This window comes from Lithobates pipiens, unplaced genomic scaffold (genome assembly GCF_037356315.1).
Source record: "Lithobates pipiens isolate NorthernLeopardFrog02 unplaced genomic scaffold, aLitPip1_a1.2 Scaffold_19, whole genome shotgun sequence".
Lineage (NCBI taxonomy): Eukaryota > Metazoa > Chordata > Amphibia > Anura > Ranidae > Lithobates > Lithobates pipiens.
In genome coordinates this window covers 48402223-48427221 of record NW_027507764.1, presented here as the reverse complement: position 1 = coordinate 48427221, position 24999 = coordinate 48402223, and the positions used below count along the sequence as shown (strand labels likewise).

The following is a 24999-nucleotide window of genomic DNA, read 5'->3' as shown; positions in this document are numbered from 1 at the left end:
TGACAACTATTTGTAAACTTTTTTTTTTGTCATTATTCAATCACTTGGGACAAAAAAAAAAAATATTCAATGGGCTTAACATGCCTCTCCACAACTTCCTTGGGGTGTCTACTTTCCAAAATGGGGTCATTTGGGGGGGTTTGTACTGCCCTGTCATTTTAGCACCTCAAGAAATGAGATAGGCAGTCGTAAATTAAAAGCTGTGTAAATTCCAGAAAATGTACTCTAGTTTGTAGACGCTATAACTTTTGCGCAAACCAATAAATATACGCTTATTGACTTTTTTTTTACTAAAGACATGTGGCTGAATACATTTTGCCCTAAATGTTTGACTAAAATTGAGTTTATTCAATTTTTCTTATAACAAAAAGTAGAAAATATCATTTTTTCTCAAAATTTTCGGTCTTTTTCCATTTATATCGCAAAAAATAAAAATCGCAGAGGCAATCAAATACCATCAAAAGAAAGCTCTATTTGTGGGAAGAAAAGGACGCAAATTTCGTTTGGGTACAACATTGCATGACCGCGCAATTACCAGTTAAAGCAGTGCGAAATTGTAAAAAGACCTCTGGTCCTTAGGCTGTTAATTGGTCCGGGGCTGAAGTGGTTAAAAACAGTTTTTTGGCTAGAAAATTACTTAGAACTCCCAAACATTATACATTTTTTTTCTAACACCCTAGAGAATAAAATGGCGGTCGTTGCAATACTTTCCGTCACACCGTATTTGCGCAACGGTCTTACAAGCGCACTTTTTTTGGTAAAAATACACTTTTTTTAATTAAAAAATAAGACAACAGTAAAGTTAGCCCAATTTTTATTTTTTTTTATATTGTGAAGAATAATGAGTAAATTGACACCCAACATGTCACGCTTCAAAGTTGCGCCCGCTCGTGGAATGGTGACAAACTTTTACACTTAAAAATCTCCATAGGCGACAGTTAAAAAAATTCTACAGGTTGCATGTTTTAAGTTACAGAGGAGGTCTAGGGCTAGAATTATTGAACTCGCTCTACCGATCATGGCGATACCTCACGTGTGTGGTTTGATCACCGTTTTCATATGCGGGCGCTACTCACGTATGTGTTCGCTTCTACACAAGAGCTCGGCGGGACAAGGCGCGTTTAAAAAAAAAAGTTTTTTTTTCTTATTTATTTTACCTTTTTTTTTTTACGTTTTTTTTTTTTTTTTTTTTAAATGTGTCACTTTTATTCCTATTACAAGGAATTGTAATAGAAAAAAAAGCATGACAGGGCCTCTTAAATATGAGATCTGGGGGTCAAAAAGATCTCAGATCTCATATTTACACTAAAATGCAATAAAAAAAATAAAATAAAAAAGGTTGTCATTTAAAAAAAAAAAAAAAGTCCCTTTAAGAGCTGTGGGTGCAAGTGATGTTTTGACGTCCCCTCCGTCCTGATATGGAGACGGGTCGGGCCATCATCCCCTCACTCGTCTCCATGTCGGGCCACAAGAAGGATCCGATCTCCTCCGCCGCTGCCGACGCCTCTGGAAAGCAGCGGGGGGCGGGGGGACTGGCTCCTTCCCCGCCGCTGATAAAAGTGATCTTGCTGCGAATCCGCCACAGAGACCACTTTTATCTTAAACCGGACCGCTCACTGAAGAAAAGGATACTGGGGTTATGGCAGCTAGCTTCTGCTACAACAACGATATTACTCTTCAAACAGCCAACGTATAGCGCCGGTGGTCGGTCCGGAAGTGGTTAAAATAATGAGAACACATTTACTAAATAATGGAGGTTCTATTTAAAAAAAAAAAAGAAAGAAAAGCGTTGGCGTCCTTTTCAGGCTGAGTTTCCAGCAGACGTTTGTTCTAGGGAAGCTCTTCAGTAGGTGACTGTGACATACTGTATGGAAATTAGCAGGGGATCAAATTATTAACACCAAATTACTTATTCACATGCTCGGCGCTGATCTCAGCATCTGGAGATGTCAGCGATGTCACAGATCTGCCACGTTCTGGCTGTAGGCCAGTCTTATTATGTCACATACCGTACCCGAGACTTGGATCTCTGCACGGCGCTAATTAACGGGAACTCGCCACTTTTTCTGTTTCATGTCCACCGCTCTTTTCATGTCTCGGCATACATTAAGCTTTGAGCTATTGTGAAGTTTTCGATGTGTCGGGGCGTTTTCTCAACATCATTTAACCGCTTCAGCCACCCTCCCCCCCAGAAGATTTTACCCCCTTCCTGACCAGAGCATTTTTTTTGCGTTTCGGCACTGCGTCGCTTTTAACTGACAATCGCGTGGCCGTGCGACGTTGCACCCAAGCAAAATTGGCGTCCTTTTTTTCCCACAAATAGAGCTTTCTTTTGGTGGTATTTGATCACCTCTGCGGTTTTTATTTTTTTGCGCTATAAACAAAAAAAGAGCAACAATTTAAAAAAAAAAAGCAATATTGATTGGTTTGAGCAAAAGTTATAGTGTCTACAAAATAGGGGATAGATTTATAACATTTTTATTATAATTTTTTTTATTAGTAATGGCAGCGATCTCTGATTTTTATCGCGACTGCGACATTATGGCGGACACATCGGACACTTTTGACACTATTTTGGGACCATTGTCATTTATACAGCGATCAGTGCTATGCAAATGCACTGACTACTGTGTAAACGACACTGGCAGGGAAGGGGTTAAACACTAGGGGGCGATCAAGGGGTTAAGTGTGTCCTAGGGAGTGATTCTAACTGTGGGTGGGAGGGGCTTCAACTCACCTGACAGAGATGACAGGAAGCAGTGATCTCTGTCATGACACAAGCCAGAATGGGGAAATGCCTTGTTTACATAGCCAATTCAGTGTTCTGTGGCTCCGTGAGACCGGTGGACAACGAGTCCCGGGGGCGCGGTCACGCTGTACGCAGCAGGCGCGTGTCCGCTAGCCCCACCAATTAAAAGGGATGTACAGGCAGGTACGCCCATTTGCTCACTGCTGCTATTGTGCCGACGTATATATCAGCGTAGCGCGCGGTGGTCGGCAAGTAGTTAAAGCAACACTCTTAGCAAAGTGCTAAATATTGTATACTGTAGAATACAAATATGGCGATTGTTTTATCTGCTTAAAGGAATAGTCCACCTTTTAGACCCATAATGGGATTACAACATAACATTAATCGCAGGTGGATTCCTGCTGTAGGTTGATTTTTTTTTTCAGTTGCAGAGCCTGCACAGCAGACACGGGCACAACGAATACAAGGGGTTTTGTTCTGTTTCGATTCCTCATTTACATAAAATTGTTTAGTTAACCACTTGCCAGCCAGCCGTCGTCATTATATGGTGCGGCAGGTCGGCTCCTTCCCGCGAATCGCCTAGAGCTGTACGTCGGCTCCTTTAAGAGCCATAGCAAGCACGCCCACCCGCTGCACGGCTGGGGGGGGGATCCGATGCGTGTGGCCAGTGGATGCGAAATGTCCGCCATGGGAAACAGAGCCAGAACGGGGATCTGTCAATGTAAACAGACAGATCTCCATTCTGACAGGGGAGGAAAGAAAGATCTGCTGTTCCTAGTGATGAGGAACAACGATCTCTCTCCTCCTCCAGTCAGTCCCCCCCCCCACAGTTAGAAACACCTCCCAGGGAACACATTTAACCCCTTGATCGCCCCCTAGTGCTAGTGACATTCACATAGTAATCAGTGCAGTTTTCTAGCACTGATCGCTGTATAAATGTCAATGGTCTCAAAAAAGTGTCAAAAGTGTCCGACACAATGTCGCAATCCCGCTAAAAATGCGGCACTAATGGGCACTGATACTGACTATCTCTCTGAACTTTCAGAATCCCCTGGGTGCTGTTTTTTCATATATTGATATATTTTCATGAAATTGTTTACTTGAACTGTAATGTGAATTCTATGCACTCTACTGGACTTTATTGCACTTATATTTAATTGTTTATTATGTGGATCCTATGTTTATTTGTTTATTACTTGGATGTTGATGCACTATATATAGGACATGGAACACTTATTTTGAGTCTCTTTCTACAAGGAGTATTTGAGAGATTTTTTTGAGCTTTTTTAATTTTATTTTGCACTTTAGTGATGTGTTATACCAATTTAGCGCTACTTGATTATTTTAAACATATATTTAGGGGTGTTGGAGACACTATAGAAGTTTAGCTGCTTCTTTGCTCTTATTAGCACTTTTTATTACGCACTTTATTATATTCAGCACTTTATTTTGTTATCAGTACACTAATCATACACCTGCTTTTAGGTAGCGCATTAGTAATTTTTTTATATCTAATGGGCACTGATAGGCTGCATTAATGGGCCCTGATGAGGAGACACTGATATGCTGCACTAATGGGCACTAATAAGGAGGCGCTGATATGTGGCACTGATAGTGATAGGCACTGATAGGAGGCACTGACAGATATTACTGATGGGAACTGAAGGGCAGCACTGATGGGGTTGCACTGATAATCAGGATGATCAGTGTCCTGATGATCGGTGTAGATGTCCCCTGTGTGGATTGCCATTTACCGGCTCTCCTCTCCTTACTGTCAGCGTGAGGAGAGGACCGCCGATAACCAGCAAATCCTGTTTACACTGTGATCAGCTGTGATTGGCCCTTGAGCCCGATCTGTGATCATCTGTGTCTGAAGAACACATCGATCACAGAGCTCTCCCGGTGTGTGCCCCACGGGCGTGCGTAGAGGTAGGGATCTGGGAGGACATCAATGGATGCCCTCCTGGAAATGTGTGTCCGTGCTGTAGCCGTCATTCGGCTATAGCGAGGTCGGGAAGAGGTTAAACGCTGGGCACGCTTAGCTCTCGAGAGTTCATTCATTTCAGCGGCCAGAATAAATCAATATCTTGGCCAAATAAATAAATGAACGCAAAAACACTTGACGAGCCTGAACACGTCTAAACGCTTCTAAACAGATTTGAAAAAACGCAGCTTTAGGGACATTTTTACTGCTGCTTTTTTCCTGCCGGGAGAAAGGAACATACAAGAGTTGCCGTGTGCATGAGGCCTTATCTCTCCGGTGGTCCGTATCTTCTGCCTTCCCTACAGCGCCGCAGCCTCCACCAGTCTCTTTGGCCAGTGGCGGCCCGTGCATTAAGGGTGCTCGGGCGCTGCCCCCTCTCTCCTGCCGCCCCCTCTATCACCAATAGATAGATTCATGCATCTCTCTATGGCCGCCACTGCCACCCCCTATTTCGGGCACTAAGCACCTGAATTACATCGGCGGGGGGGGGTTGGGAGGTGGTTTGAAGCACCTGATTAGAGCCATAGGCTTTAATAGGCATCAAAGGCATCAGGTCACTCAGCTGTGTTAGAAAAGTGAATGAATATTCGCTATCCTAACACTAAACCGCCTCTTCGCCAATCAGGTGCTTGGGTCTGTCACCTGTCACCTGATTGGCCGAAACGACATTCGCCGCTAATGGACGCCTGTCAGGAGGAGAGGACGGGAGATGAGGACGGCAGGAGACGCATGGAGGACCCCGCTCATCAGCAAGTGGGTGGGGTCACACTGGGGGCATTCAAGGGCACACTGGCAGCATTTGATGGGCACACTGGCAGCATATGATGGGCACACTGGCAGCATATGACGGCCACACTGGCAGCATTTAATGGCACAGTGGCTACAATTGATGGGGACAGTGGCTGCAATTGATAATTTATTTCTTTTTCATTTTTTGCGTCCCCCCAAAAAAAATTTGAGCACCAGCCGCCATCAAGGCAACAAGGAGAAACCAGTAAGTGCTGCAGGGGACCCAGGAGACTGACACTTGTGTCAGTCTCCTGGGTCCCCTGCAGCAGCTCAAGATGTATGAGAATGAGCATTATGTGGTTGATTTACTAAAGGCAAACAGACTGTGCACTTTGTAAGTGTAGGCGCTCATGAGCTTAGTAAATGAGGTGAAGCTTCTGAATTTTTGCTTGCATATAATAAAGTAAAATTTTGTTTTTTTTACCTAGCAGTGACCGGTCAGTGCCACCTGCCAGTGCCCACACAGTGCCATGAATCAGTGCATAAGTGACAGCAATCAGTGCCATCTCTCAATGCCCACCAGTGGTGCCAACAAGTGCCTCATCGGTGCCAGCTAGCAGTGCTGCCTATTAGTGTCACCTACCAGTGCTGATCAGTTCCCGTCACTGCCACCCATCAGTGCCCATCACTGCCACCTATCAGTGCCTATCAGTGACAGCTATCAGTGCCACCTTCAGTGCCACCTATCAATGCCCTTCAGTGCCGCCCATCAGTGTCACCCATCAGTGCCACCCATCAGTGCCCACCAATGCCACCTATCAGTGCCACCTATTAGTGCCACGTTATCAGTGCCCATCAGTGCAGCCGCATCAGCGTACATCAATGAAGGAGAAAAATTACCTGTTTGCAAAATTTATTAACAAATTATAAAACGATTTTGTATTTTTTTTTTTATTATTCGTATTTTTACTTTTTTTTAACAAAAAATAAAATACCACCAAATACCACCAAAAGAAAGCTTTATTTGTGGGAAAAAAATGATAAAAATGTAATTTGAGTACAGTGTTATACAACCGCGCAATTGTCATTCAAAGCCCTTGTACACACGGTCGGACATTCCGACAACCAAATCCGTCTGATTTTGTCCGACGGATTTTGTCCGAAACTGTTGCATACACACAGTTGGACAAAGTTGTCAGAAAATCCGATCGTACTTAACGTGATGACGTTATTTCGTTAGGACAGGACTACGTTCAGGCTAGTAGCCAATAGCTTTGGTCTAGGAATTTGATCTGAGCATGCGTGGCACTTTGGATCATGTTGTCGGAAAATTTTATAGCCCAGATGGAAAACTTGGTTCGTTGGATATTCCAACGGAAACAGTCCCATGGAGCCCACACACTGTCGGATTATCCGACAACACGGTCCTATCGGACATTGTCCATCGGAATGTCCGACCGTGTGTACAAGAGTGACAGAGCTGAAAGCTGAAAAATGGTCTGGGGAGTACGGGGGTTTAGGGGCCCAGTAAGCAAGTGGTTTAAAAAAAAACGAACCCTTACAATCACTTTAAGCTTTGGCAATAAAACCTGGAAGCTGATCTGAACTGCAGCAGATTTTGCTCTCTCCAGCTTTAGTAAATAACCCTCTATATCTTTATTTGCAAAGAACTAATATGTGGCTTACAATCAATAGTGAAACTGCATTGTGTCCTGGTATTGGTCATCTGATCACAGCTATCCATTATTATTGCATGCATAAAAATACTTGATCAATATCTCCCGGGACTTGGCAGGGTTATGCCGCATACACACGATCAGCATTCCAGAAAAAGACAGATGAGAGCTTTTCATCGACCGTGTGTATGCTCCATCGGAATTTAGCTGTCCGAATTCCCGCCAGCCAACAATTGAGAGGATGTTCTCAGTTTTCCAGACGGAAAAAGTTTCTATCGGAAATTCCGATCGTGTGTGTATGCAATTCCGACACGCCAAAAATCACGTATGCTCAGATTCAACTACGAGACGGAAACTATCGGCTACTGGCTATTGAACTTCCCTTTTCTAGTCCCGTCGTTCGTGTTGTACGTCACCGTGTTCTAAACGATTGGAATTTGGTGTGACCGTGTGTAGGGAAGACAGCTTGAGCCGAATTCCGTCAGGAAAAACATCAGAGCTTTTTCCACCGAGAATTCCGATGGTGTGTACGCGGCATTAGAGTTCCCAAGAAACAGAAAGGGAGGGGAAGCTTTGCTGTGCAATAAGAGGGAAGAAGATCCCCTCCTGCTGACTGCTGGGAGGACGTGATGAGCGGTGACCAGATTATTGCAGAAATAAAACAATAGAATGCAACATTTCAAGCCGAGCTTCTTAAATGAGGTCAACAGCTTTCATTCCTCTTATAAAATTCTTAGAGCCAAGTTTTGCTGTCAGACGCATTGCAGCTTTCACCGGGGAGAGTGTAGAGGTCAATATCCAACAAATACAATTGTATATGTAAATCATGGCACTTTTTGAACTGTGGTTTGAATTAAACCAATAATAGTGATTGTAAACCCTTCCATATACCCAGTGAAGTGCCTGCCCACAGGTGATATACAGAGATGAAATAAATCTCCCAACATAAGGTGTACTTGTTTATCTGCGGTCTTCTCTTCTCTACATCTGTCCAAAGTGCTACATTAAGGATACTTTCACACTGAGGCGCTCGGTGCACTGGCGGTAAAGCGTTGCTATATTTAGCAGTGCTTTACCGTCATTTTAGCGGCGCTTTTTGGGCGCTATCGGGGCAGTTTTAACCCCCGCTAGCGGCCGAAAAAGGGTTAAAACCGACACTTTGCAGGCGGGTTTGGAGCGCTGCCCCATTGTTTTCAATGTGAAGGTGCGTTTTAGGAGTGGTAAATACACCGCTCCTACAGCGCTCCAAAGATGCGGCTTGCAGAACATTTTTCAGCGTCATGCAAGCGCACCGCTCCTGTGTAAAAGCCCTTGGGCTTTCACACTGGAAAGACAGCAGCGGCTGTTTGAGCATGCTTTGCAGGCGCTATTTTTAGCACTCTAGCGTCTGCAAAGTGCCTCAGTGTGAAAGGGGCCTTATAAAGCTTGTCTGAGAGTTCAGAAAAAAGGGGGCGGAAAGCTGAAATTACACACTGCAGAGCTCAATGAGGAGAGCTCTGAGAGCTGATTGGAGGAAAGGGACACACCCCTCTTCATACAGAACACAGGGACAAAGTTGAGGCTGTCAATCACAATCTTTGTGCTGGAGATCCCTCCTCTGCCACTATTTTTCTCTTATGCCGCATACACACAATCTGAATTCCGGCCAGAAAAAGACAGATGAGAGCTATTCATCGGAAAATGCGACCGTGTGTATGCTCCATCGGAATTTAGCTGTCCGAATTTCCGCCAGCCAAAAATTGATAGCATGTTCTCAATTTTCCCGACGGAAAAACTTTCTATTGGAAATTCTGATCGTGTGTATGCAATTCCGACACGGCAAAAATCACGCATGCTCAGATTCAACTACGAGACAGAAGCTATTGGCTACTGGCTATTGAACTTTCTTTTTCTAGTCCCGTCGTACGTGTTGTACGTCACCGTGTTATAAATGATCGGAATTTGGTGTGACCGTGTGTAGGCAAGACAGCTTGAGCCGAATTCCGTCAGAATTCCGTCGGGAAAACCAGAGCTTTTTCCATGCACACTGAAGCTCATAAATGGAAGTTTTTGGGAGTTTGGCCATTTTTTTTTAACAGTCCATAAACTCCCCTCTATGTTATCCTATGCGTAGTTTTTGGACGTTTATCAGCAGTGGAGTTTATGGGCTGTTGTCTGAATGCCCTAAAATCACGTTTAGGAGCTGTTTTTCTGACCACAAAAAACGGTTAAAAAAGTTAAACGCGGATAAAAGTTTATAAACGCTCAAAAACGTGGCTCACCGGCGTTTTTTAAAGTTTTTGATCCACTGAAAAAAAAATGCTAAAAAGCGTTAACATGGAAAAACACAGAAAACGCAAAAAGGCGCTATTGCAAAAACATTAAAAAACATTGAAAGACTCACTGCAAAGCTACTTTACGTTTTTATAACGAGATTTTATTGCCCAGTGTGCATGGAGCCTAAAGCCTCGTACACACGATCGGATTGTTGGCCAACAAAACCGTGGAATTTTGTCCGAAGGGCGTTGGCCCAAACTTGTCTTGAATACACACAGCCACACAATTGTTGACCAACAAATATGAACATAGTGACGTACCAAGTGGTTTTTCAGGTCTTTAGCGCCACCATTTGGGCTCCTTATGCTAATTTCGTGTTAGTGGAAGTTTGTTGAGTGTTGAGTCGTGATTTTCATTTTGCACTTTTCATTTCGCACTTTTCATTTTGCACTTTTTATTTTGCACTTTTCATTTTGTGCTTTTCGGTTCATTTCTGAACGGCCGTTTGTCAACCAGCCATGTTGTGGAATTGGAGGAGACATGTTATTTATTAGTTCTTGGACCAAAAATTGGTTGCTTTATTTATCGTGACCAATTATGTCATATGCCTTTGCTACGGGAGCTCCAGGAGAATAATCTGGATGATTTTCAGAGCTATCTCCGGATGACAGACCCCTGCTTTCACCAACTCTTGGCATTGCTGACCCCCCTATATTAAGAAGCAGGACACATGCATGAGGCTTTTATTTTATTTTTTGGTTGAATAATAATGATTTGATTTGGTATATTTTCGATATTTTTGGAGGCATGGAATGCACTTTTTGGTTAAGTTCTATTGGCAGATAGCATGTCTAATTTTATGTTTTTAATGTACAATAAACAAAATAGTGTAGAATAATACTTGGCTATGTGTTTTACTTAAAATGACAGTTTGGGAGTAGGCAGTTACATTTATAAAATACAATGTAAAATTGACAAGGGACACCAACATAGTTCTATCTTTGATCTTATAAACTACGGGATAATGGTGTTGTGGTAACTTGCCTAAAAACAAAACAAAAAAATAAAAAAATAAAAACAAACATAATAATATTATTCTTGATATCACTAGAAAAAAAAAAGACTTTGAAAATTAGTTTGCAATAACTCCATCAGTATCACCAGCAAAGCAGCTTCATTATCATCCCATTAAAGAAGAAGAGAATTGTGCGCTGCATTTGGAGATTTCATAATTTCCCACGTCACGAATGTTAATTCTCCATTATGAACGCTTGTTTACAAGACCGACCGCTTCCAGCTCAGACACCAGCCACCCAGTACATGTACTATGTATAGGCTCTATATTGGTTTTAATTGAAAACTCTTTGCTCCCCCTTTTATTTTTGTATTAATAAAAAAAATATATATTTTTTATTTATCTCTTTATGTGTTATTTATTACAAGCGCCGCAATAATCTCAATCCTCCTCTTTTTTGATGTTCTGGGTTCTGTTCAGCAGGGGGTTCAGCAAACTTCAAAGAAGTTTGGATGTTAAATCCGAGCCCCTCGGAAACCATTAGAAGTGGAATCTGTCAAATTAGAAATTCCAACTTTTCTGATCTAATAGGCAAGGTGTAAAAAATAGCATGGGGGGGGGGGGGCACTTCTCTGTGCAGCACCCAGCCCCCCACCCCCCCAGTGCTTACCAGCGATGTACACAAGAGCCTCGGCTCTCCCGGGTCTCTCTCTCCTCATTGGCTGAGATCACAGCCAGAGAAGTGCAGAATTTGGGGGGGGGGGGGAGGAGTTTTGTCCTCCTCTCTGCTGCCAACTGCTAAGACATGGGGGTGGATGGAGAAGAAGGGGGTGCCACAATTCAGGAGAGGTGCGAGGGCCACGTGAAATGGCCTGTCGGGCCTTGTGTATGACACATGCTCTAGAGCTTAGTAAATGAGCAGAAGCTCTGCTTACTTACATCATCCAATCATATGCAAGCACAAAATACCGTTTTTTTTTCATGTCCTTGCACATGATTGGGTACTCTTTGCAAAGTGAAGCTTTACCTCATTTACTAAGCTCTGGAACAACTGCACTTGCAGAGCTCACAGTCTTTTCAACTTTAGTAAATCAACCCCTTAATGTCATTTCTGTCTGCTGCCTCACTCCTCTGCTGTCCATACATGAATTACTTCTGACAAGTTTTCTTGACACCAAGAGATTAAAAGGTGACAGGGGAGGAGAGGGAGCTCTTAGACAATCTTTAAAATGTAGCACTTTGGATGGATGTAGAGAAGAGAAGAGAAGACTGCAAATAAACAGGTACAACTTATGTAGGAGGATTAGTTTCATTTCCTGACACCACGAGATAAAAAGGTGACAGAGGAGGGAGCTCCAGCACACAGCCTGTGGTTAACAGCCACAGCTCTGTTCTTGTGTGCTGCATAAAAGGGGGGGGGGGGGTGTCTCTTCCCTCCAATCAGCACTCAGACCACTCCTCACTGAGCTCTGCAGAGTGTAACTTCATCTCTCTAATTAACGAATTTAGTTTTTTAGAACAATTCTCCTTTAAGGGGGAGTGGCAAGGGGTGTGTCCTATGCCCTGCATAATTTTGTTGGTAGGTGTCCCTCATTCCCATCTCAAAAAGTTAGGAGGTGTGCTTTGGGGTCACAATAGTGGAAACCTAGCCTTAGAAAAGGAAGGGGTTCAGTAAATGACATATTTACTAGCCACTGTCCCCCGCTCTCCATCCTGAAACCTCCCCCCGCAGTAGCTGGGAGGAGAGAAAGGAAGCCGGCAGCACTGCGGGCAAGGTGGGGGCAACGTGAGGGGGAAGCCGGGAAGGTAAGGGAAAACTGCCCCGCACGTAGTGATTCGAGTGTGCCCAGGTACACCTGGAACACCCCCTGCTCATGTCTATGGAAGCCCCTTATAATGAGCACAGCAGGGGTGCAGACCGAGGGGGCATGTTGGGGGGCAGAGCTGAGATTTCGCCAGTAGAGACCTCAAGAGACACTAGAGAAATGATGATTGTTTTTGGGACTGACACTTTAAATTCATTCAACTCCAAAAACCGTCTATTTTTACACTTCTGACATCACCGCTCCTCACATATAAGCCGCAACGTCATTTACCTCCATGAGATACCGGATTGCAGGACTTACATTTTAAGCTTGATTTCCTGTCTGTGACCAGAAACGTTTGTTCAGGCCGTGTGCGTGTGAGCTGAGCCCTTCTCCTTCTAATGAATGAATCATTCAGAAGATGACGGCCCCGGCATACCTACAGGCTTCATTTACCCCGCAAGCCAGAGATTCAGTCCTGGGATAAATACTCATTAATTCCTGGAGATCACAGGATTTACCCAGCATGCCTCTTATCTGCGGAGTTCTTTAAGAAGAAACAATGTTTCCGAGCTCATTCCATTCTTACCCCATTATTCGATATATACCATGAAATGAAAGCCACTGTAATTCAATACCTGCTGAATAATCTATTCATGGAAGGAGGTCTTATTTAAACTGAAAATTTCCCTTTAAAGCGGAGGTCCACCCTAAAATGGACCTTCCGCTCATCGGATTCCTCCCCCCCTCCGGCGCCACAATTGGCACCTTTCAGGGGGGAGGGGGGTGCAGTTACCTGGATAATCCAGGTAACTGCACCCACTTCCGGGCTAGCTCTCTGCGGAAAGGGGCGTACATTACGCCCCTTTCCGCAAGTGCCCGCCCCCTTCCGCAAGTGCCCCGCTGCCTGCTGGGAAACACACAGATCCCAGAGGCAGCGGGGACCTTCCTCATTGCGCAGTAGGGAACCGGGAAATGAAGCCGAAAGGCTCCATTTCCTGATTCCCATACCCAAGATGGCGGCGGCAGCACTCGAGTGTCGATCTAGAGATCGGCTTCGGGTGCCGACATCGCGGGCGCGCTGGACAGGTAAGTGTCACTATTTTAAAAGTCAGCAGCTGCAGTATTTGTAGCTGCTGACTTTAAAAAAAAAAAAAAAAAAACGCGGAGTCCCGGCGGACTCCCGCTTTAAGTATAATATATATATATATATATGTGTGCCAAGAGGGGGGTGAATACTTTTGCAAGGCACTGTACACACACACTAATATATATATATATATATATGTGTGTACAGTGCCTTGCAAAAGTATTCACCCCCCTCTTGGCATTTTTCGTTGCCTCACAACTTGGAATTAACATGGATTGTTTGAGGATTTGCATCATTTAATTTACAGAACATGCCCCCGACAACTTTGAAGATTTTTTATTTATTTATTTTTTTTATTGTGAAGCAAACAACAAATAGGACAAAATAACAGAAAAAGTCAATGTGCATAACTATTCATCCCCCTAAAGTCAATACTTTGTAGAGCCACCTTCTGTGGCTATCGCAGCTCCAAGTCGCTTTGGATAAGTCTCTATGAGTTGCCACATCTTACCACTGGGATTTTTGCCCATTCATTCTTGCAAAACTGCTCCAGTTCCATCAAGTTGGATGGTTTGCGCTTGTGAACAGCAATCTTTATGTCTGACCACAGATTTTCTATTGGATTGAGGTCTGGGTTTTGATTAGGCCATTCCAACACATTTACATGTTTCCCCTTAAACCACTCAAGTGTTGCTTTAGCAGTGTGTTTGGGGTCATTGTCCTGCTGGAAGGTGAACCTCCGTCCTAGCCTCAAATCACACACAGAGTGCTACAGGTTTTGCTCAAGAATATCCCTGTATTTAGCACCATCCATCTTTCCCTCAACTCTGACCAGTTTCCTGACTGCTGGAAAACATCCCCACAGCATGATGCTCCCACCACCATGTTTCACAGTGGGGATGGTGTTCTTTGGGTAATGTGATGTGTTGGGTTTGCACCAGACATAGCGCTTTCTTTGATGGCCAAAAAGTTCAATTTTAGTCTCATCAGACCAGAGCACCTTCCTCCATACATTTTGGGAGTCTCCCACGTGCCTTTTCCCAAACTCAAAACGTGGCATTTTGTTTTTTGCTGAAAGTAATGGCTTTCTTCTGGCCGCTCTGTCATAAAGCCCAACTCTATGGAGCCATACGGCCAGGGCCGTCTTTAAGGCAGGGCAAAAGGGGCAGCTGCCCTGGGCCCTGTCATTGTTGTGGGGACCAAAACAGCTGCCTCATACTTGCCAACTATCCAGGTTTAAATTCCCTTGTCCCTTGAAGTTTTATTCCTGTGCTGTGTCCTAATATCTGTGTGAAGTGCTGGTACTAATGCTGCCCAGCTCTGCCCTATTGTTGTGTACAGATGACTCGCCTGCAGACCCTGTGTTTACATATAAATAACCGGCATTCATATGTAAATAGCGGCGACAATACTAAGTAAATAGCTGCGGCTGGCGGCATTGATATGTAAATAAAGGCAGCATTCCTATGTATATCATGCTCCCCTGCTGTGAGGAGGTGATGTGCTGTAACCTCTAGCAACTAGTCAGTAAGCAGTAATGATATGCTGTAACTGCTGGCAACCAATCGCAATTGCTGCCTGATCTGATACAGAAAACAGATTTTAAGTCTGGCTGCTATTTATTGTATGTCTCAGAGTAGATGGAGAGGGAAATTGCATGGGGGGCGGGCCCCAAGAAAAATTTTGCCCAGGGTCCAATCAATATTAAAGACAGCCCTGCGTATGGCTTATTGTCGTCCTATGTACAGATACTCCAGTCTCTGCTGTGGAACTCTGCAGCTCCTCCAGGGTTACCTTAGGTCTCTGTGCTGCCTCTCTGATTAATGCCCTCCTTGCCCGGTCCGTGAGTTTTGGTGTGCGGCCGTCTCTTGGCAGGTTTGCTGTTGTGCCATGTTCTTTCCATTTGGTTATGATAGATTTGATGGGGCTCCTAGGGATCATCATAGATTTGGATATTTTTTATAACCTAACCCTCTTGTGCTTCTGCTAAGCAGGAACACAGATCTCTGTCTTCCTACAGTTCAACCATCCCCCACACAGTTAGCAAGCACTCCCACGAACACATTTAACCCTTTGATCGCTCCTGTTAACCGCTTCCCTGCGAGTTTAATTAGTACAGTGACAGTGCATTTTTTTTAGCACTGATCATCACTGTATTAGGCTTCATGTACTGTACACTCTTGCTGGTAAACCGATGTTCAGAGGCAGTTGGATGCTTTTTTCAGCTGCCCCTGAACTCATCCAATGTTATTTTATGTGTACATGTACACAGGTTCGTTTAATGTCGTTTTTAGGCAGTTGAGATTAGAGGCCTTTTTTGAAAAAGCAAAAAAATGAGTTCAGACTCTGAGTTTAGAGGCATTTCAAGCGGCAAATGCTTCTAAACGCGGTAACTCGCGTTTAGCCACGTTTTCGTTTACAGGCGTTTTTCATTTTTGGCTATTTAGAAAAAAAAATGTTCAAACGCTTCTAAAAGCAAACGCGGCAAAATGACACTAAACGCGGCATGTAAACGCGGAAAAACAAGACGTTTTAAACGCGGGCTACTATCTGTCAAGTTAAATCGTTCAGGAGAGGTTGTAAAAAACGTCCTGTGTACATTAAGCCTAAGGCTGGGTTCACACTGCTGCGGGGGGAGATCCGGATGTGATTCGCACAGCAAATCACATCCGATCTCCGTAGCACTGCGAGTTCAGCCATACAGATAGTATGGCTGAACTCACAGCTGTCCCGCAGCAAACTCGCACAGGACCCTTTTTTGGGTCCGCAACGGAATCGGATCGCATGGGGGTTCACACCATGCGATCCGATTCCTGTGCGAGTCGGCAGATCGCACTGCGATATGCCGACGGATCTGGGGGTGTCATTAACATAACATTGACACCCCCAGCCGTCCGCATAGGGCAGTGTGAACTGCCGGCGGGAGGTATGCGATGCGGGAAAACGCCGCGGATTCGCGGCGTTCCCGCATCGCAATAGTGTGAACCTAGCCTTAGTGTCACTGGTCCCCAAAAAGTATCAAAAGTGTCAGTTAGGTGTCCGATTTGTCCGCCGCAATGTCGCAGTCCCACTAAAAGAATCGCTGATCGGAGCCATTACTAGTAGAAAAAAAAAAGAAATATATCCCATAGTTTGTAGGCGCTAATACTTTTGCGTAAATGAATCAATATACATGTATTGGGATTTTTTTTTACCAAAAATATGTAGCAGAATACACATTGGCCTAAACTGATGAAGAAATTCGATTTTTTTACACTTTTTTATTGGATATGTTTTACCCGCTTGCTGACCAGCCGCCGCCATTATACTGCGGCAGGTCGGCACGATTGGAGCTGCACTGTGGGGGAGCCAATGCTCGTGGCCGACGGTCGCGATGACCGCCAGCCACGAGCAATCGCGGACACGAGAGGCAGAACAGGGATGTGTGTGTGTGTAAACACAAATCCCTGTTCTGCGAGGAGTGACAGATCATGTGTTCCTAATATCTAGGAACCACGATCTGTAATTTCCTCTAGGTCAGTCCCCTCCCCCTACAGTTGGAACACACACTGAGGTAACACACTTAACCCCTTGATCGCCCCCTAGTGTTAACCCCTTCCCTGCTAGTGTAATTTTTACAGTAATCAGCGCATTTTCATAGCACTGATCACTGTATAAATGCCAATGGTCCGAAAAATGTGTCAAAGGTGTCCGATGTGTCCACCATAATGTCGCAGTCCTGATAAAAATTGCAGATCGCCGCCATTACTAGTAAAAATAATAATAATAATAAAAATTTTATAAATCTATCCCCCATTTTGTACATGCTATAACTTTTGGGAAAACCAATCAAGATTCGCTTATTGCGATTTTGTTTACCAAAAATATGTAGATGAATACGTATCGGCCTAAACTGAGGAAAAAAAATTTGGATATTTATTATCGTATAGCGATACCCTCACTTAAGAGGGCCGCAAGTTTGGTTTGGGTCCTGAGCACAGCTCCGCCAACCCCCCGGCAATCTGCACTACCCACTTTGGCACAGTTAGTAACTAGGAATACACATTAGATCACTTATACTCTAAATATGTGTGTGCGTGGGTGGATAACTCAAGCTCATAGACAATCTTTGAAAGTATATAACTGACTTTACTTGGTGTGTTTTATAAAAGGAATAACATGAATCAAACATTTGGATTGCAACACATAATCAGGTCCCTGCAGTAACCAGTAATCAAAATGAACAGAGTAATCAGCATAATAAAGTATTGCTATGCAACTCTAACGCTGCCCTTTTTCAGCTACTTCCCCGCATGGGTAAACTAACACCCAGCACTATCTACCTATGCAGTCAGGCCTGACTGATCTAAATGGAAGTCCAGTAAAACAATATTCGCTAGCAATCTTTCGGTGGTGCACTTGAAGAACAACTTTGTAATCCAAACGTATAATAAAGATAAAACATCTGTCTTTAAACAGCTCTCACCACCCGGACAAGTCCAAATCCGGTTTCTCTGCCTTTTCGTCTAGGAACAGGAATCCACGACCTCCGAGTCTTCAATCCTTCTGGTGTACAGCAGCAAGGAATGAGAAAATGTCTCTCAGGTGCAACTAAGCTGGCAGAGAGCTCTTTGGAAAAGAGCACAAGGCCCAGGCTTTAGGCTTTAGGCCTTGTGCCTTCAGCAGTTCAGCACAGACCTCCTCTTGCTAGGAGGGAGGGGGGTGTCCAAAGAGAGCGAACTAGGCCTCTCCCCCTCCTTATATTTCCTCCCCCATAAGTCTCTAGGGCATAACTCAAAGCATCCTGGGAACCAGCGGGGTTCTGGGAACAGTAGTTTTATAGTTCTTAAAGAGACCCCGCTACAATAGCAAAAAGTACAAAATATTGTGGTTTTTTTTCAAAATTCTCGCTCTTTTTTTGCTTATAGTGCAGAAAATAAAAACGACAGAGGTGATCAAATACCACCAAAAGAAAGCTCTGTTTGTGGGAAAAAAAGGACAAACATTTTATGTGTGTACAGCGTCGCGCGACCACGCAATTGTCAGTTAAAGCGATGCAGTGCCGTATCGCAAAAAAATGGCCTGGTCATGAAAGGGGGGGGGGGGGGGAATACCTTTCAGAGTTGAAGTGGTTAAGCTTTAAAGTGGGGTGCCCCCTAAAAAAAAAAAAAAAAAAAGTCAGCAGCTACAAATCCTGCAGCTGCTGACTTTTAATAATCGGACACTTACCTGTCCCAGGGCCCAGCGATGCGGGGGTACGAAGCCCCCCCCCCCCCCTCGTTCCCCTCTCCGCTCACGGCGCCGGCCTTCTTACTGTGGGCACCCAGCTGTGGCTTCCCAGCTGGGCACACACTGCGCATGCGCGAGCAGCGCCGTGATACGCCGCACAGTCATCTGGGACACGTGACAGGTCCCAGATGACTGTGCAGCGCCGAGGAGAAGTGATGTCACCAGCCCAGGCAATGAAGGAGGCAGACTACGAGGGACCCCTTAGCAACAGGCATTTAGAGGTGAGTAAAACATTTTTTTTTTTGCAATTATTTATTTATTTTTTTAATGAATTTTAAGAATTTTTTTTTTTTTTTTTTTTGTGGCAACACCACTTTAAATGTCATTGTTTGTGATCATAAAGCCAAATCTCTGCATATGATAGTGGCAGCACTGTACTATATTACAGTAGAATACTTTTTTTTCTTAATAGATGTTTTTTGTATTATAACGATGATAATAACTTTGTTACATTTACAGCTTCTCCCCAGCTGACGTCTCAGAATAAAGCTTGAACAGTTAAACCAGCGTTTCGCTTTTTTTTTTTTTTTTTTTCGCTAACAATGCTATCGACAGAGTGCTGATCTCTGCATGTTGACGGATGCTAAATAGGATAAATCTAATCTCTATTCTCTTATTCAGCAAGTAGAAATGTATAATCCTTGTTCCAGCACTTGCATTAAAGCAGCAAATCTTTGTCGGGGATGCAGCACTGTATGAAAGTACAGATAAAGATTTTTTCCACATTCTGCCTTCCGCATTGAATGAGATTTTCAAACCAATTGTATGTTTATCTTAACGATCCTTAGCACTTGCCTGAAATCTTCTGATAAAGGAATTATTGTGGGGAAGATTATAGCGCAAACATTGGGAACTTGCAAGCCCTCTCTATTGTCTGTTACTATGCTTTTTACTGTTATATGCCTTCATAATAGCTATTTATCTTTATGGCCGGTGTCTTATCATATAAGGTCCCCCATCAGATAGTGTCCGCTGTGTACTGCGCATACAGATTCCGAAAATAGCCGAGGATGAACGGCGCCTGTGCACTGAGTCCTGGTTCTAGCCCCACCATCCAAGTGGACATAGAGTAGGAATAAAAAAGAGCCGAGTGCAGCAAGGCCGAGCCCGAAGCACGGCGAGCAACCATCTAATTTTCACAACCCTATGTCCGCTTGGATGGTGGGGCTGCCACCTACACTCTGGGCGCAGGCGCCGTTCAGCTTCAGAAATTTTACGAAGCTTCTTCTGCCCCATACTGCGCATGCGCAGTACGGGGCGGACGCTATATGATGGCCGGACTGAATATGCCAGAACACTGGGACAAGGGGTGGGCAGGAGGGGAAGCCGTCCCAGGGTGCAGTGGTAAGGGAGTGCCCCCTTCAGCAGGGCCATCTTAATGAATAGGCACTGCCCGGGGGCACCAGGTGTGGGGGGGGGGGGGGGTGGCCATGATCAGGGCCATGAAAAGGGGGGCAGGAGCTGTGTTGGGGGGTGCACTGGCGATTTGGCTTGCTAGTGCCGCTCTTCTTTGACAGGAGTAACTGCAGCAGGGACGGCCTGTCCATTAAGAGCGTACCCTCTATCCACACCACCCCCTATATTGTTAATGGATAGATTCATGCATAGTATGAATCTTTCCATGGGTGCTGCGGCCACCCACTATTCATGCGTCTGACCCCTTTCAGAACACCTGAATTACAGCTGCAGGTTTTTTTTTTAAAAGCACCCAATTTGAGCCATAGGCTCTAATAGGCTTCAAAATAGGGTGGGCTCAGAGCGTAGAGCATTGCGCTCGGAGCCCACCAAGATGTGTTAGAAAAGCAATTTAATATTTGCTTTTCTAACACTGAATTCTCTCCGCCGATCAGGAATCTCGGGTCTGTTACCCATTTCCCGATTGGCTGAAAGGTCAGGCAAACCTATTGGATGCCTAGGAGGAGGGGAGGAGATGCACAGGGGAAGCCACTGTGATCTCAGAAGGGAAGAGGACACAGGAGACATTGCCTGTCCCCCTACCCGATGTGCCCACCGATCCCGATGTGCCTGCTAATCCCCGATGTGCGTGCCTATCCCCGCCAACCGATGGGGTAAGTGGTAACTGGCAGACAAAGGGGGGTTTGAGGTGCCACGGAGGGTGGGGTGGTTGTTTGCTGTCCCCCTCCCCCCAAACAAAAAACCATCAGCCTCCACTGAACTGCAGTGTCACAACTATCAGAAGGATCAGCGGGTGTTTTCTGCTGCAGAGAGGATTCAGCCTTCTCCTCCCTCCTGCAGGGGGTGGAAGAGAGCCAGCACTGAGACTGAGAACTAACCTCAGTCTCGGCCTGGGAAAGGAAGGAGGAGCTGCCTTTATTGCAGGTGGAAACAGCAATTGTGATTTGTGAGTGCAAGGGGAAAGGGGGGGCGGGGGGCACAACTCTGATGTCTGGGGACACTGTGATGGGGTAACCTGATGTATGGGGGGGGGGGGATCTTTGATATATCTGATGTCTGGGGACCCTGTGATATGAACAAACAATACATGGGGACACTGTTATGGGGGAATCCGATTAAAGGGGGCACTGTGATGGGGACACCCAATGCAGGCCGGTATGGGCCCTAGTGGCCAGGGGCCCATGATGCTATTAAGATGGCACTGTCCTTCAATGCATGCAGGCTTCATTCAAGCTGCATGGGCCACTGAGCCCTTATGGCTCATTCATATGGTGGTCAAGTGGGCAGTAAAAGCAGGTCACTAAGCTGCAATTTTACTGCCCCAGTCCACCCACTTAATAAAGCAATGCAACCACTCAGGGCTCTACCCAGGCTGCGGTAAAGGGGTCATTGTCACGTCACCTTTGGCAGGCAGTGCCACCACTAAACTTGACCAATTCAAATGGATAGGGCCCTGTCGCAAACCGCACTGCAACCACTTGCAATGCACAGGGTTGTGGTACAGTGATTTTGCATTTCGAGCATCAAAGCAGGACTCTCTATTGTCTATTACATGTATATACCTCCATAATAATTATCTACATGGCCAGGACAAGGGGTGGGCAGGAGGAACGGTTGCCCTGGGCACTGTGATATCATGTGAGTGGGGGGTGGGGAGGATGGCACTGCAAGGAGATTGGGGGAGGGGAATTGTGTTGGGATGGGGAATTGGGGGGCAACAGGGGGGTAAGAATTGTTCTGGGGGGGTGTGCAAGGAGTGGTGATTTAGGTAGATTTGTGTTGGGAGGGGGAAGTGGAGGGTTTGTGCTAGAAGAGGTGATATGGCAGAGGGGATTTGTGATTTTTTGGGGGGGAGAATTTGTGCTAGGAGAGGGGATGGGGGATTTGTGCTGGGGTTTTGGATTGGATAGAGGATGTATTCAGATGTGAAATTTGAGGGGTAGAGGATTTGTGCTAGGAGAGGTGCTTTTTTATGGGGGGGAGGGGGGCATTTGTACTAGGAAGATTTGGGGTATAGATTTGTGCTGGGATGGGGTATTTTAGCAGGAGGGTGCATTTTGTACTGGGAGGAGAGGGGATTTATTATTAGGGGGTAAGAATGCAGATTAGTGCTCAAGTTTTTTTTAGGTAGGATATTTGCTCACACATGATGCTCATACATCTTGGGTTGGACACACTTTGGCATGTTTGCCCTTGGCTCTAGATGAACTTGGCCCCACACTGGGCAGGAGGAGCAGCTGCTCAGAGTGTAGTAGTACGGGGGGTGCCTCCTTACTGCACACAGGCTCCAGATCAGTGGCTGGCAACCAGCGGGTGGCAGCTTCATGTCTGCTGTGGCAGCTACTGCTGCCACCCTGTGCTTCAATATGCCCACTCTCCACTCCAGCAATCAATTGTGCAGTATACACTCCAGCCACGCATGTGCAGTATACACTCCATGCCCTCCTTGGCAGCTGAATCAAAGGGCAAAGAGCAGGCACATGGTGGTCTTTCTCCCCCACAAGAAGCCCCTTTCACATGGATGATCTGTTCACTTGAGGTTTCCATAGTGCTTGTGGGCATGTGAAACCCACAAGCACTATCTTCCAGGCTCTGGTGCAGCTGAGCGACCAGCATGTGCTGCCCGTTGTTGTGCATGCGCCGTACACTTCTGACGCTACCATCACAACGGGCGTCGGTGTCGGAAGTGCCCGCCCCCTGTTGTGATGGCAACGAAGCCCTTGGCTGTGCCTAGTGACTCCTGGGAAATGATGGCAGACATCTCCCAGGAGCACTAGCGAGCACGGGTGGCGAGGAAAGTGACGTCAGGCGCCTTGGAGAGGAAGAGGCAGATTACGAGGGACACCCTAGCAACAGACCTAAAAAGGTGAGTAAAAAAAAATGTTTTTTTTCCAAAGGTTGTTCCTTGTATTAAATGCTGCTGAATAATGTTAAATTTGTCTTCTGACTGGAACTCTGCTTTAAAGCGTTACAAAACCGAGGAGCCTGTATTCACTATATCCGGTCTCCCCCAGTACACAGAGCATGGAAATGCAATTTGTTTAGTAAATGTAAACTGCTAAATACCTTTTCTCATCAGCAGTATATAGCAGTCTTGTGACTTCTATCAGTGTCTGGTTAAAGCTTGTAGGAGGAGCTTTCATTCTACTCTGACTGTCCTATGAGGCTGCATGACCCCTGACCCTCTGTCTGGACAGTGCTGATTGGCCATGTGCTGATCACATGCACCCTCCCAAGAAAAAAAAAAACCTCTCTAGCAATACACACCAAACTGAGCATGTGCAGAGTGACTCCAAAGCTCTGTACTATCAGGAGATGTTTTGGGGACAGTGGAAGAAGGGGGAGATCAGAGCAGACAAGATCAAACAGCCTTTTTACACATTGCAGAGGATTAACCCCTTATGTTCCACAGTGAGTATAACAAGAATGATTTACTGCATATACAGACTGATTTTATTGTTGTGGGTTTAGGAACACTTTAGCTGCAAGTAGTAAAGTTACTGTTTATATAGACAAAAACAATAACTGGATGACATGTATTTTCATGTGTATAATAAATAACTGTCATCCTCCATAATACCCCGTTAGTATTTTGATTCACAAATGATCCTTTAGGCCAAAAATGTTGAAGCTCCAATCTGATTGGACTGATGGTTGAGTGTTCTGTCAGTGCTGTCCATGGTGCTGAAAGCCATCCATGTGTGCCGATCAAATGCAGTAGGTACACGTTAGAAAGAAAAAGGACACTACAGCAATTTCTTCTGACAATTGCTTAAAGCGGGAGTCCACCGGGACTCCGCGTTTTTTTTTTTTAAAGTCAGCAGCTACAAATACTGCAGCTGCTGACTTTTAAAATAGTGACACTTACCTGTCCAGCGCGCCCGCGATGTCGGCACCCGAAGCCGATCTCTAGATCGACACTCGAGTGCTGCCGCCGCCATCTTGGGTATGGGAATCAGGAAATGGAGCCTTTCGGCTTCATTTCCCGGTTCCCTACTGCGCATGCGCGAGCCGCGCTGCGCAATGAGGACGGTCCCCGCTGCCTCTGGGATCTGTGTGTTTCCCAGCAGGCAGCGGGGCACTTGCGGAAGGGGACGGGCACTTGCGGAAAGGGGCGTAATGTACGCCCCTTTCCGCAGAGAGCTAGCCCGGAAGTGGGTGCAGTTACCTGGATTATCCAGGTAACTGCACCCCCCTCCCCCCTGAAAGGTGCCAATTGTGGCGCCGGAGGGGGGGAGGAATCTGATGAGCGGAAGGTCCATTTTAGGGTGGACCTCCGCTTTAAAGGAGTTGTAAAGTCTCAAGGTTTTTAACCTTAATGCATTCTATGCATTAGGGGAAAAACCTTTTGTGCCCCCCCAGAGACCCCCCATTTTTCTTACCTGAACCCGATCGTTCCAGTGACGAGCACAAGCCCAGCTGCTGTCCTAATTGGATAGATTGATAATAGCAGGAACCATTGGCCTCCGCTGCTGTCAATCAAATCCAGGGACATGAGAGCCGGGGGCGGGCCGAGTCCTGCTGTCTGCGTCAATGGACGCAACAGCAGAACTAGTGAGCGCGCCCGCACGGGTACCAGGAGCGCCACTGGGGCACCCCAGAAGAGGAAGATTGGGACTTCTCTGTGCAGGACCCTTGCACAGAGCAGGTAAATATAACATGTTTGTTATTTAAATACTTCCCGCCAGCCTATAACAGAATGGCGGCCGGGCGGTACTTCTGTTATCCTGGCTGGGCACCATATGACGTTCAGCAAGATAACATGCCGTCGTGCGACCGCGGGGAGGGGGGGGGGTGCGCAACGCGGCGATCGGAGGTGCTGTGTGTCAGTCTGACACACCGCATCTCCGATCAAAGTAAGAAACCTCTGACAGAGGCTTCTTACCATGTGATCTGATCAGCTGTGACCAATCATTGCTACACAGATCTGGAAGAAATACACAAAACACACCAGGATTCAAGGAGGAATACACTGGTGCGTTTTTCTTGGACTTTTTTTACTCACAGCGCA

The 24999-nt window shown here is 45.6% G+C and overlaps 1 protein-coding gene across 1 annotated transcript in view; it reads right to left on the bottom strand.

The window, feature by feature from the left end:
- Window positions 1-24999, bottom strand: part of THSD7A (thrombospondin type 1 domain containing 7A) — a 443828-nt gene that overhangs the window by 289803 nt on the left and 129026 nt on the right. The window lies entirely within an intron of this gene.